This window comes from Dermacentor variabilis, chromosome 4 (genome assembly GCF_050947875.1).
Source record: "Dermacentor variabilis isolate Ectoservices chromosome 4, ASM5094787v1, whole genome shotgun sequence".
In the NCBI taxonomy this organism is placed as follows: Eukaryota; Metazoa; Arthropoda; class Arachnida; order Ixodida; family Ixodidae; genus Dermacentor; species Dermacentor variabilis.
This window is the reverse complement of record NC_134571.1, coordinates 202,589,823-202,600,365: the sequence shown is the minus strand read 5'-3', so window position 1 is coordinate 202,600,365 and position 10,543 is coordinate 202,589,823. Positions and strand designations below refer to the sequence as shown.

Below are 10,543 nucleotides of genomic sequence, written 5' to 3'. Positions count from 1 at the left end.
CTGCAGCCGGGTTTCTAATAGCGCTTGGGCTCGTTCTCGGCGCACGACGCTTGCGAATGTCTGCAGGAAGCCGCTACGGAAAAGTTCCCAGGTCGTTAAGGTGGCTTCTCGGTTCTCGAACCACGTCCTGGCTGCGTCTTTCAAGGCGAAGAAGACATGTCGCAGTTCGCCGTCGCTGTTCCAGTTGTTAAACGCAGCGACTCTATTATAGGTCTCAAGCCAGCTTTCCGGGTCCTCGAAAGTTGAACCGCGGAACGTCGGAGGCTCCATGGGCTGCTGCAGCATGGCGGGGGACGCTGGGGCTCCCATTGGGTTGGACTTGGTGGCGATCTTCCTAGTCGTCTCAGGCAAAAGTCCGTGCTCCGGGGGCAGTCCGTGCAGCCTACGGCTACCTCGCTGGTTCTTGGCGACGTTTGTGTCTTCCGCGTGAGGACTTGGGTCACGGCTTTGTGGGGGCGTCCGGTACATGAGCGCAAAGCACCTCCACCAGATATCACGTGGTCGTGACGTCAAAGATAACAGTAGCAATACTGTGTAACACAAAACTAACTTTTATTGGGCGAACCTGTGCCCACAAAAGAGGCTACACTTATAGCACAACGATAGCGGCGAACACGGTCGGCGATCGTCGAAAATCTTATCAGCGGGTCAAGCGCGTCGGCTTTTATAGAGCAGTCGTCGAATGTTCCAGACTAATCGTTCGGACCTGCGTGCCTTCCACAAAGTTGTACACCATTCGCGTCAGGTGATGAAATCAGAGAACATAAGGTTCGGCGACAACAGACAGTGGATGGAAGCATCGATAACTTTCCAGAAACTTCTGATACATGCAGGCGCGTCCCACACTGTGCGATTACATTTGTTAGGCGGCGAAACGTGGTTGCCCGATACAGACAAGTACACGTGTCAATATATACAAGATGAGTTAGAGCAGAGATGGCTGACCACCAACAACATGCAGCAGCCACAGTCCCGCGATCTTCTTCTTCTCTCTTCTTTCATCCTTCCGTAACAGGAAACCCGGGTGGTGAAGCGCCGTGTCGGCGCTGGTAGGCAAAGAATTGCGAACGAAGAATGGCTTCAGCCGCGAAATGTGCCAGACGTCAACTGGCGTCGCACTTGAGTATGAATCAAACTGTAGCGGCAAAACTTCGCAATTTACGTCGTTAACTTGACGTAGGACTTCATAAGGCCCTATGTAGCGAGAGAGAAGCTTCTGAGAGAGGCCAACCCGGTGACATTGTGACAAAATAAGCACCCAAGCATTCGGCGCGAACTTAACATCGCGATGGCACCAGTCATAAAGCTCTTTTTGTATATGCTTTGAGGCTAATAAACGAGATCGGGTGACTTGACGTGCCACGTGTGCACGATTGATGACTTCACGAGCGTATTCAGTTACAACGCGTGGCACAGACGGGACGACGGTGTCAAACGGCAATGTGGGGTCGCGACCATACAAAACATAAAAAGGTGAATATCATGCGGTGCAATGTCGGGACGCGTTACACGCGAACGTCACCTAGGCCAGCGTGGCGTCCCAGTCGCAGTGATCGTCGGAGACGTACACTGATAGCATCTCTGTGATTGTTCGGTTGAGACGTTCCGTAAGACCGTTCGTTTGTGATTGGTAGGCGGTGGATAGCTAGGGCTCAGTGGCACAAGAGCGGAAGAGGTCGCCGAAAACTCGAGACAAGAACGAGCGACCGCGGTCTGTAAGCAACTGTCGAGGTGCACCGTGGTGGAGAATGACGTCGTGGAGGAGAACATCGTCGACGTCTGTTGTGCAACTAGTCGGCAACTCCTCTGTTATTGCGTAGCGTATTGCCTAATCAGTAGCGACGGCGATCCACTTATTCGCTCTAGTCGTCGTCGGAAAAGGGCCAAGAGTGTCAACGCCTACGCTAAAGAACGGTTCAGAGGGAACTTCAACTGGGTGGAGTCGTCCGTCAGGTGGCAGGGGAGGTTTCTTCCGGCACTGACACAGTTCGCAAGTTGCGACATAATGACGCACAGAGCAGTAGAGACCCGGCCAGAAGAACCGGCGTCGTACGCTGTCATATGCAAGCAAAACGACACCTTAGGCGTGCCTCTTAGGTCGAACATCAGGTTAGCTAGCATAAGCGAGGGTCTTATCTGTTGATTCCACTCACGCGTTCGTACATAGCAACCCACTCTTCAACGTCGGCGCCATCGGTCCCCCAGAAAGTTCCAGGATCCTTCGGTTGCACAACCACAAGCCAACGTGACAGCGACACAGCTGGTGACGGTAACGTTGGAGGCGGGAACGACGTTGATCCCACGTGCGCACCGTCATTCATAGGGCGGACGGGGATGTGACGTCCACTGGGGGGCTCCGTTTCCAGCCGTGGTACCCCGCACCTCCACCAATATGTTACGAGGGTGTTGGGAGTATAGAAAGACTCTATTTAAAATATATATGTATACAAAATGAGTCGGAGTAATTAAGATGGGTGACCACCAATAACACGCCGCAGCCAGCGTCTCGCGATCTTCTTCCTCTTCCTCTCTGTTCTTTCATCCTTCCGTAACAATATATTCCATGCGCACTGTTCCGATCGCACTGTTTTGTTGCCACGATCAAAAACTAGCTTAGAATAGCACACGAAAGGAAAAATTATGTCAGTAGGGGCCCCAGTATTGCTAGGAACACCAACTATGCTCTCAAAGATAGCTTTTCCTTCTTCGTTATTACTTAAACCAGCAGGGCAAGCACAGGTAGCGAGTTCGAGAAGTCGGCTGTTCCGTTATGTCCGGCTTAGGCGAAATGAGAAAGTCATCGCACGGACATCGCGTGAATCTTGGTATGGACATCTCGCGAGCGCAGCAGTTCTGTCTCCGGAATACAGTTCCGGTATTGTTCCAAGCAAAAAATAATACAAGTTTCCCTAAAGACTCAGTTGGTCTGTGAGAAGTGTTCTTTCTGCAGCTGGTCATCGAGTTGGTGGCTTAACTACTGCGCATAATGACATCGTGGGCACAAAAGCCTGTCGCATTGCCATGACCCATGATCCTCGTTCGCACTGGATTCGCACTGGTCCCATTACGGCTGCGGTCTTTCACCGACTCGTTTCTCCATGACAGAGTCGATTCTGACTTCGGCGTCGTCATTGGTTTTGTGAATAATAGATTACCATCTCCGTACTTGTTCGCAGTGAATTTCGTGTCTCCGAGATTTAGGTGCTACGGCGAGCGAGCCTCAATATATGGTGATAGAGGATGATTGTTTTCTTGGACTTCCTTTCCATATTTATGCTTTAAGCAAAATATTTTCTACAATAAAAACACGGTAGATTGACTGGTCGCTTTGAATGTGACGCGCGAGTACCACCTAGAAATACACGCTTCTATGTTTGCCATTTTAGAGTTGTATTTTTTATGGATAATCCCAGGTCCGCGATTTTAAGTTCTCTGACGTTGCTATTAATTGAAATACTTTAAATTAAGGTATGATATTGACGTTATAGTGACGACATTTCATGCACACTATCATAGTATATGTTAACAGTTTACAAGCTGTAGTTTACAGAACCTGAAAATTTAGCATCAGTACTCTTTTGAACGGCATGCAATACTGTGTTTTGGTGGAGGGAACAAACCGAACGTACCGGATTCCCGCGGAAAGTATAAGACAGCCCTTGTGTCGTCCCCCCCCCCATTAGATGTTTCTTTACGTTACTATTAGTACAACATGTATTTTGATGCCGGCTTCTTCAATAGCAACGCTCGGCTTAAGACAATTATGGGAAAGAACCAAGGTAGCAGTTGCACACAGGATAGTTGCACACAGGATGATAGTGATCGCGTGCTTTTGGTTCCGCGAGATGATACCAGTCTTTGGTTCTAATGGGTCATTATGCTCAAGAGACATGAGATGCCCTGCTGGGGCTCTGCCGCATCGTTGTTGTTCGTTGTGTCTTGCGACGTCGACATTTACTTATGCCACGTCACCGACATATAATGTGTGTGTGTGTGTGTGTGTGTGTGTGTGTGTGTGTGTGTGTGTGTGTGTGTGCGTGCGCGTGTGTGCGCGTGCGTGCGTGTGTGTGTGTGTGTGTGTGTGTGTGTGTGTGTGTGTGTGTGTGTGTGTGTGTGTGTGTGTGTGTGTGTGTGTGTGTGTGTGTGTGTGTGTGTGTGTGTGTGTGGTAGGCGCTAGGAGAGAAGAAGACAAGGCCGAGAATAGAAGAGCCGGCAGATTTATGCTCATCTGCACGGCTTAGAGCAACGTTCAAGTTTTACGTATTCTCTCCTTAGTATTGCCCCCTTTTAGCCTATCCTGATGTCCAGGAACTCCATGGGCGCACGCATGCATAAAAAATTATGGTTTATACTTCTTCCATGGGAATCAGTAGAACACAAAAGTGAAACGTGTCTTCACAGATGCTGCTGCATGTTTGCTTCATGAACTCGCAATGCACTGCAGCGAATGGCGCATGATTTGTGGATCGGCGACGGGAAAAATTAAATTGTGGGTTTTTTTTTTACGTGACAAAACCACGGGCCCTACAGCGTAAAGCTATTCGAATCTGTTTTTATTCCAATCTCCTGACGTCAAATTTACGTAACCACCGACGCAGCATCGGCAACCACAGCGTTGCCTGAACAGCCCAATAAAACGCCCTCCTGGTTCATGGAAGTTTTTATTGGTTCGCTTTCATAACGAATAGCAATGCCTACGCTAAGCGATATTTTTGTCTTTTATCTAATTGGCTAACAAGAGGCGAGGAGCACACTCAAGTGGAGAGCGTTTCGATGGGGTGGAGCCAGCGCATTGAGAATAGATAACCGGATGCAAAGGGTGGTGCCGGCGCCTGCGATTGGCCAACTTCCCGCTACTTAGCTTGCGGTGGCGACTCTAAAATCGCGGCGCTATGCAACGGAAAGTTAGCAAGGAATAGTTGGCAGACCGATGTTCTGTACGTGCAGAAAGGGCTCGCTAACGTTTTATTGCCACGCCTAAAGGTTTATCGTACACAAATAAATCCATGCTCACCGGCAGGTGCTAGTAGCGAGTGTCCGAGTCCTTGATGGGCAGCTATTTTCTATTCTTTTTAGAACCGGGCAGTCTGCGACTATTCAGAAGAAATTGTGTTTTTTTAGGCATATTAATGGCTGTTTAACGCGTACACGTCCCTTTGACGGGGCGAGTTTTCGCGGTTTTGTGACGTAGCATGACACTCAAGCGAAGTGAGCGCCACCCCAAAACTATCGATCAATAGCAGAGGGCTAAAGACGAAAAGGCGTCGAATCAGGAATAATACATTTTTTGTTTGGTTTGATCATGCATAATCATTGTGTTCACGTGATATCAGGTGGGGAGCTTCCACGGTTTTCGTGACGTCGCGTGACAAAGAGGGGTAGTTGTAGGTGGCCAGCAATTTTTTTTATTAATCATGAAGGCCTGATTGCAGAATTGGAAAAGTTTGGAATAGCATTACGTAATGGCGCCTCACGACCTGACTATGAGACCCGACAGAGTGGGAGACTCCGGGTTAATTTGGCGATCTGAGGTTCTCAACGTGCACTTAGACACAGGTACATGGTTGTTTTTTGCATTTCGTTCCCGTTGAAATGCGGCGTCGATTGTGTTGTTCATATAGGAGGTTGTGGCCAAGTACTGCACCAGGGTGGCCAATCCTGCTCTGGTGAGGGAGTGCGTTACCCGTTCTGGTCACCGGGATTAGGCCACACTCCAGGCCTGTGTATGCAATTTTATCAACACGCGGACTTTTTTTTTTTAAATCCGGTGGAAAATTGCCGGCACCGGGATTCGAACCACGGACCTCTTGCACGCGAGGCGGGTGTTCTACCTCTACGCCACCGCTGCAGCTGGAAAGAAGAATGATAGGTGTAACGTTAAGGGATAGGAAAAGAGCAGATTGGGTGAGGGAACAAACGCGAGTTAATGACATCTTAGTTGAAATCAAGAAAAAGAAATGGGCATGGGCAGGACATGTAATGAGGAGGGAAGATAACCGGTGGTCATTAAGGGTTACGGACTGGATTCCAAGGGAAGGGAAGCGTAGCAGGGGGCGGCAGAAAGTTAGGTGGGCGGATGAGATTAAGAAGTTTGCAGGGACGGCATGGCCACAATTAGTACATGACCGGGGCTGTTGGAGAAATATGGGAGAGGCCTTTGCCCTGCAGTGGGCGTAACCAGGCTGATGATGATGATGATGATGATGATGATGATGATGATGATGAAATGCGGCCGCTGTGGCCGGGATTTCTTCCCGCGACCTCGTGTTTAGAAGCGCAACACAAAACCACTAAGCAACCATGGTAGGTGGGTCGGCGACCGTGTTTCCGCTTCTCTTGGCGCGCGCCGTCCTGCTGGCGAGCGGCGTCCTGCTGCCCAGTCGCTTCGGCAGGGGTACGAGAGTTTATGTCCGGCTGCGTAGTGCCTTATGCAGCCAGTTAGGGGCCCCTGCAACGGTTCGGACAATTTTTGTAGACGAGTAGGGTATAGGTAAAGTTAATCATTCGCACAACAATTTGTGTGAAACGTCTCATATTAAGAGAGCTATGGACCAGGCACATAGCCAGGGGGTGAGGGGGCTTACGGGGTTTTAGCCCCCCTCCCCCGGAAACTCTTTGGTACTGTCATGCACCGCTGACCAAAGCAACCCCCGGCGCACGTAATCATTCTAGATTTTGTCTAGACTGTCTTTTTCACGCCCGAAAAGACATCTACGCGCGTTCATTGTGAACTCGGCTGGTGGTGGTGGTAACAACTTTATTTCGCCAACAGAAATGATTTGGTTTACTTTAATGTGCTTCTAGGGTGCGTGAGGTGGCCGTCCGATCAGCTCCTCTAATGCCACCTGTTATGGTCATGAGGCCCTGTCTGTCAGCGACTTCCAAAGCCCAGCTGACGGCCTGCAATTGAACCGCCGGGTCCGAGCTGGACACCGCTTCCTCCCACTGTTGCTCGTTGGAGAGTTGCCATTCTTTTTTCGGATATAGATTGTCTCAATCGAATAAAATGTGTTTTAATCTGCCTTTGTGACCCCGCAGAGCTTACATTCGGGGGTGTAGACTCCTGGGTAGGCCTTGGAGTATATATAGAGGTTGGGGAAGGTGTTAGTTTGTAGCCTCCGCCAGGCCACTTGTTGATGTTTATTAAGGCTTTTGTCTGGCGGCGGGAACGTCCTTCTGTTGTTTCTGTAATATAATGTTATCTCGTGGTAGGTTAATTACGCACTCCACGCACAGACGCCAACAACGGCGCGGCTCGTGTGGCACTCCGCGAAGGCATCAGCGCTCAGGAACTTGTCGAAGAGGCAGCTGAACTGTTTTTTCCCGCAGACGTCTCGCCCCACAGCCACCACATACCAGAAGGATGTACATTCTGAAGATAATGAACCACTTAACAGCCCCTTCACCATGATCGAGCTGGAGCACGCCTTGCAGCGTGCTAACGTACGTAGTGCTCCAGGGGTCGATGAGGTGGGCGTGGCTCATCTATGCGATCTGCCCCTTGAGCACAAGCACGCTCTTCTCGAAGAATTTAATCGAATCTGGGATACCGGGATACTGCCCTCCACTTGGAAGTTTTCGGTGGTCAAGCCCATTCCGAAGACTGGTAAACCACCACATACCTTATCCAACCTCCGTCCGATCTCTTTGACCTCGTGTGTCTGTAAAGTAATGGAGAGCATGGTCAACACACGCTTGATCTGGTACCTTGAAGATAGGGACCTTTTGGCTCCTACAATATATGGATTTCGCCGTGGGCTATCAACACAGGATTTGCTAGCTCGCCTAAAACAGGACGTCCTCGACTCGAATTCGGTGCACCCACGAGCCGTTGTCGCAGTGGATATACGCAAGGCATTTGATTCCGTCCCACATAACACTATTATGATCAAAGCACGTGCCCTTGGCATCAGAGGAAAGATGTACAACTTCATAGCGCGTTTCCTTGAAGAGCGAAGCTACCAAGCCGAAGTTTGTCACCACGCCAGTGCCATACGAACCAACCACGTAGGCGTCCCCCAGGGCTCGGTTATTTTACCGACGCTGTTTAATAGAGCTATGCGCCAGCTACCTAAGCGCCTTGCCGACGTACCGGACCTAAAACACGCAGTGTACGCCGATGACGTCACCGTGTGGACGCATCAAGGGTGCATCGGGCAGCAGGAGGACGTCTTACAACGAGCTCTCGACATTATTCACACCTATGCCACGGAAACAGGTTTACACACTGCACCAGACAAAACAGAGTTTGTCGTCATTCATGGTGGCAAGTCTACCTTTGGAAAGCAGGAAGAAAAGCAGTCTTTTAAACTGTACATCGGTGACCAACCCATCACACGGAAATCTACTATCCGAATACTCGGTATGCACCTAGACGAGAACTGCACAGCGAACACTTGGTTCCAATGCGTTACGAAGACCAGCAAACAAATCCTGCACGCTTTACGCAGAATCTCTTCCCGCGCCCGTGGAGTAAACGAACGTGAAATGCGGCAGTCCGCTCAAGCTTTCCTTGTCTACCGTATCATGTACGGGCTGCCGTATCATCCAGTGAACCGCACATAGATGCACGCTCTCGACCGATTACTTAACGAAGCCAAACGCATTGTAACTGGACTCCCAAGGTACACAAGCCTCGAAGCGCTTAAAAGTTGTAGCAAACTCAACAACCTGTCCGAGCTCGTAGACATGCACATTATGCACAAGAGACCAGACTTCGCGCCACAAAAGCCGGGCGACACATACTCATGCTCCTCGGGTATGACGCCCACAAAATGCCCATTTTGCCCAACAACCAGCCGCCGTGGGAAATCACGGCTCTCACCGATGGCAGGCCACTTCCTCTCAATATGGACCCTACTCAGCGAATGCGGCGCCTTGCATACGCCAAGAGGCATGCTAAGGCTACGAGTTCACTCTCCTTGACTGAACGCATCGTATACACGGACGCTGCACTACCAGCAGACGACGCTAGTAACACCTGTTATGCCACTGCGTGGTACGACCAGACAAATGAAAATCAGAACCGCCGCCATCATATATCAGCAGGAGCAATGTCCAGCACCCGCGCTGAGCTAATGGCCATCCTAGATTATTTGGAGTGGGCCCTCGCAACTTCGTCTCAAACTGACCTTGTTCAACATCATGTGTACACAGATTCTCAGGCTGCCCATCGTGCATGTGCTAATGTTATTTACACAGATCCCGTACTGCAGAAGATCTGGCACCAGACACGCCTGCTCCGCGAATGCGGTCACGATGTTACCATTCACTGGGTCCCTGCGCACTACGGTATCCCCGGAAACGAGAAGGCTCATAGACTCCCTCTACCGCGCTAGCCAGAGCCTCCGATAATCCTTATCCTCTCCTAGCTACCACACCTGAGGTAGCAGACCCAATGGCAGACAAGCATGTAACCAAACAACGGCGTGCCGCCTACCTCGCAGCAGTGGGCAATCCACTCTCTATACCGTCACTTCCACCGGAGGTATTCACACGGCGAGAGTCAGTCTTGCTTCGAAGAATCCAGACTAGCAACCTTCTTACTCCTCACTTGTTGAGCCGTTTCCACAAGGGTGGCACACCACCACCCGTAAGTGGGTTCTGTTCCATGTGCACATGCCGTGCTGATCTCCACCACCTTCGTTGGGAGTGCCCCCTCTGCATCCCACCAAGGCTTCGTGCCCTGGCCACCATACAGCGGAAACCCTGGCCTTCTCTCCGGACTTGGGCTTGCCCGGATACCACGCCTCCGGACCATGCCATCGAGCTCTGGCGAGCACTGCTGCTGTTCCTCCAGGACCCTGCAGCACCACCCGCCGGCGATCGGCTCCGCGACAGCCACAGGCGTCATGCGGCCCCCACTTAGCTGCCTCCAGGACGTTGATCATTAAAACGGAGGCAGTCTTACCCTTCCCCTTTTGCAATAACACCCCTCCTCTTTCCACCGCAGCGTCTTCGGCGCATTTTAATCTGGAATAAACGTGGTTTCATTCATTCATTTGTGGTAGGTGGTCAAGGTATCTCTGGCCAATCTCAGGACCGGCTCGCCCACTGTCCGGTTGACGAAACCTCGGGCTAATTTTGTGGGCCGCCTAGTTCCCAGGATGCGACGCATGGGCCGGAACCCATATGATTCTAATGGGTCTGGCGTTGAAATTTTGCGGTTTTAATATTCGTGTGACGGGTTTGTGGACCCTCCCTTTTGCAAAGTTTCCAACGGCTGTCTTCGAGTCGCTAAAAATTGTGTTGGCTTCAGTGCTTATAATTGCTTGGGCGATGGCCGCTTCCTCCGCTTCGTGTGCATTTTTGCTCCGTACGAAGGTGGCGGAGATTGGTTTTAGGTCCGCGCCCACGACGGCTATCGAAAAGGCGCCGTGATCACGGAGCTCTGCAGCGTCCGCACAGACTGCCTCCTTATGGTTTGAATATTGCCTGTGGAGGGCTTTGCCTCTCGCCTTCCTCCTTTCTGCGCGGTGTTTGGGATGCATGTTTTTCGGGACTGGATGTATTGTCAGATGCTTGTGTATGTCTCTAGGCATTT

The 10,543-nt window shown here is 50.8% G+C and overlaps 1 pseudogene; it reads left to right on the top strand.

The window, feature by feature from the left end:
* Positions 1-7,884: 7,884 nt before the first annotated feature.
* LOC142578501 (uncharacterized) lies at positions 7,885-9,868 on the top strand (annotated as a pseudogene).
* Positions 9,869-10,543: the final 675 nt, after the last annotated feature.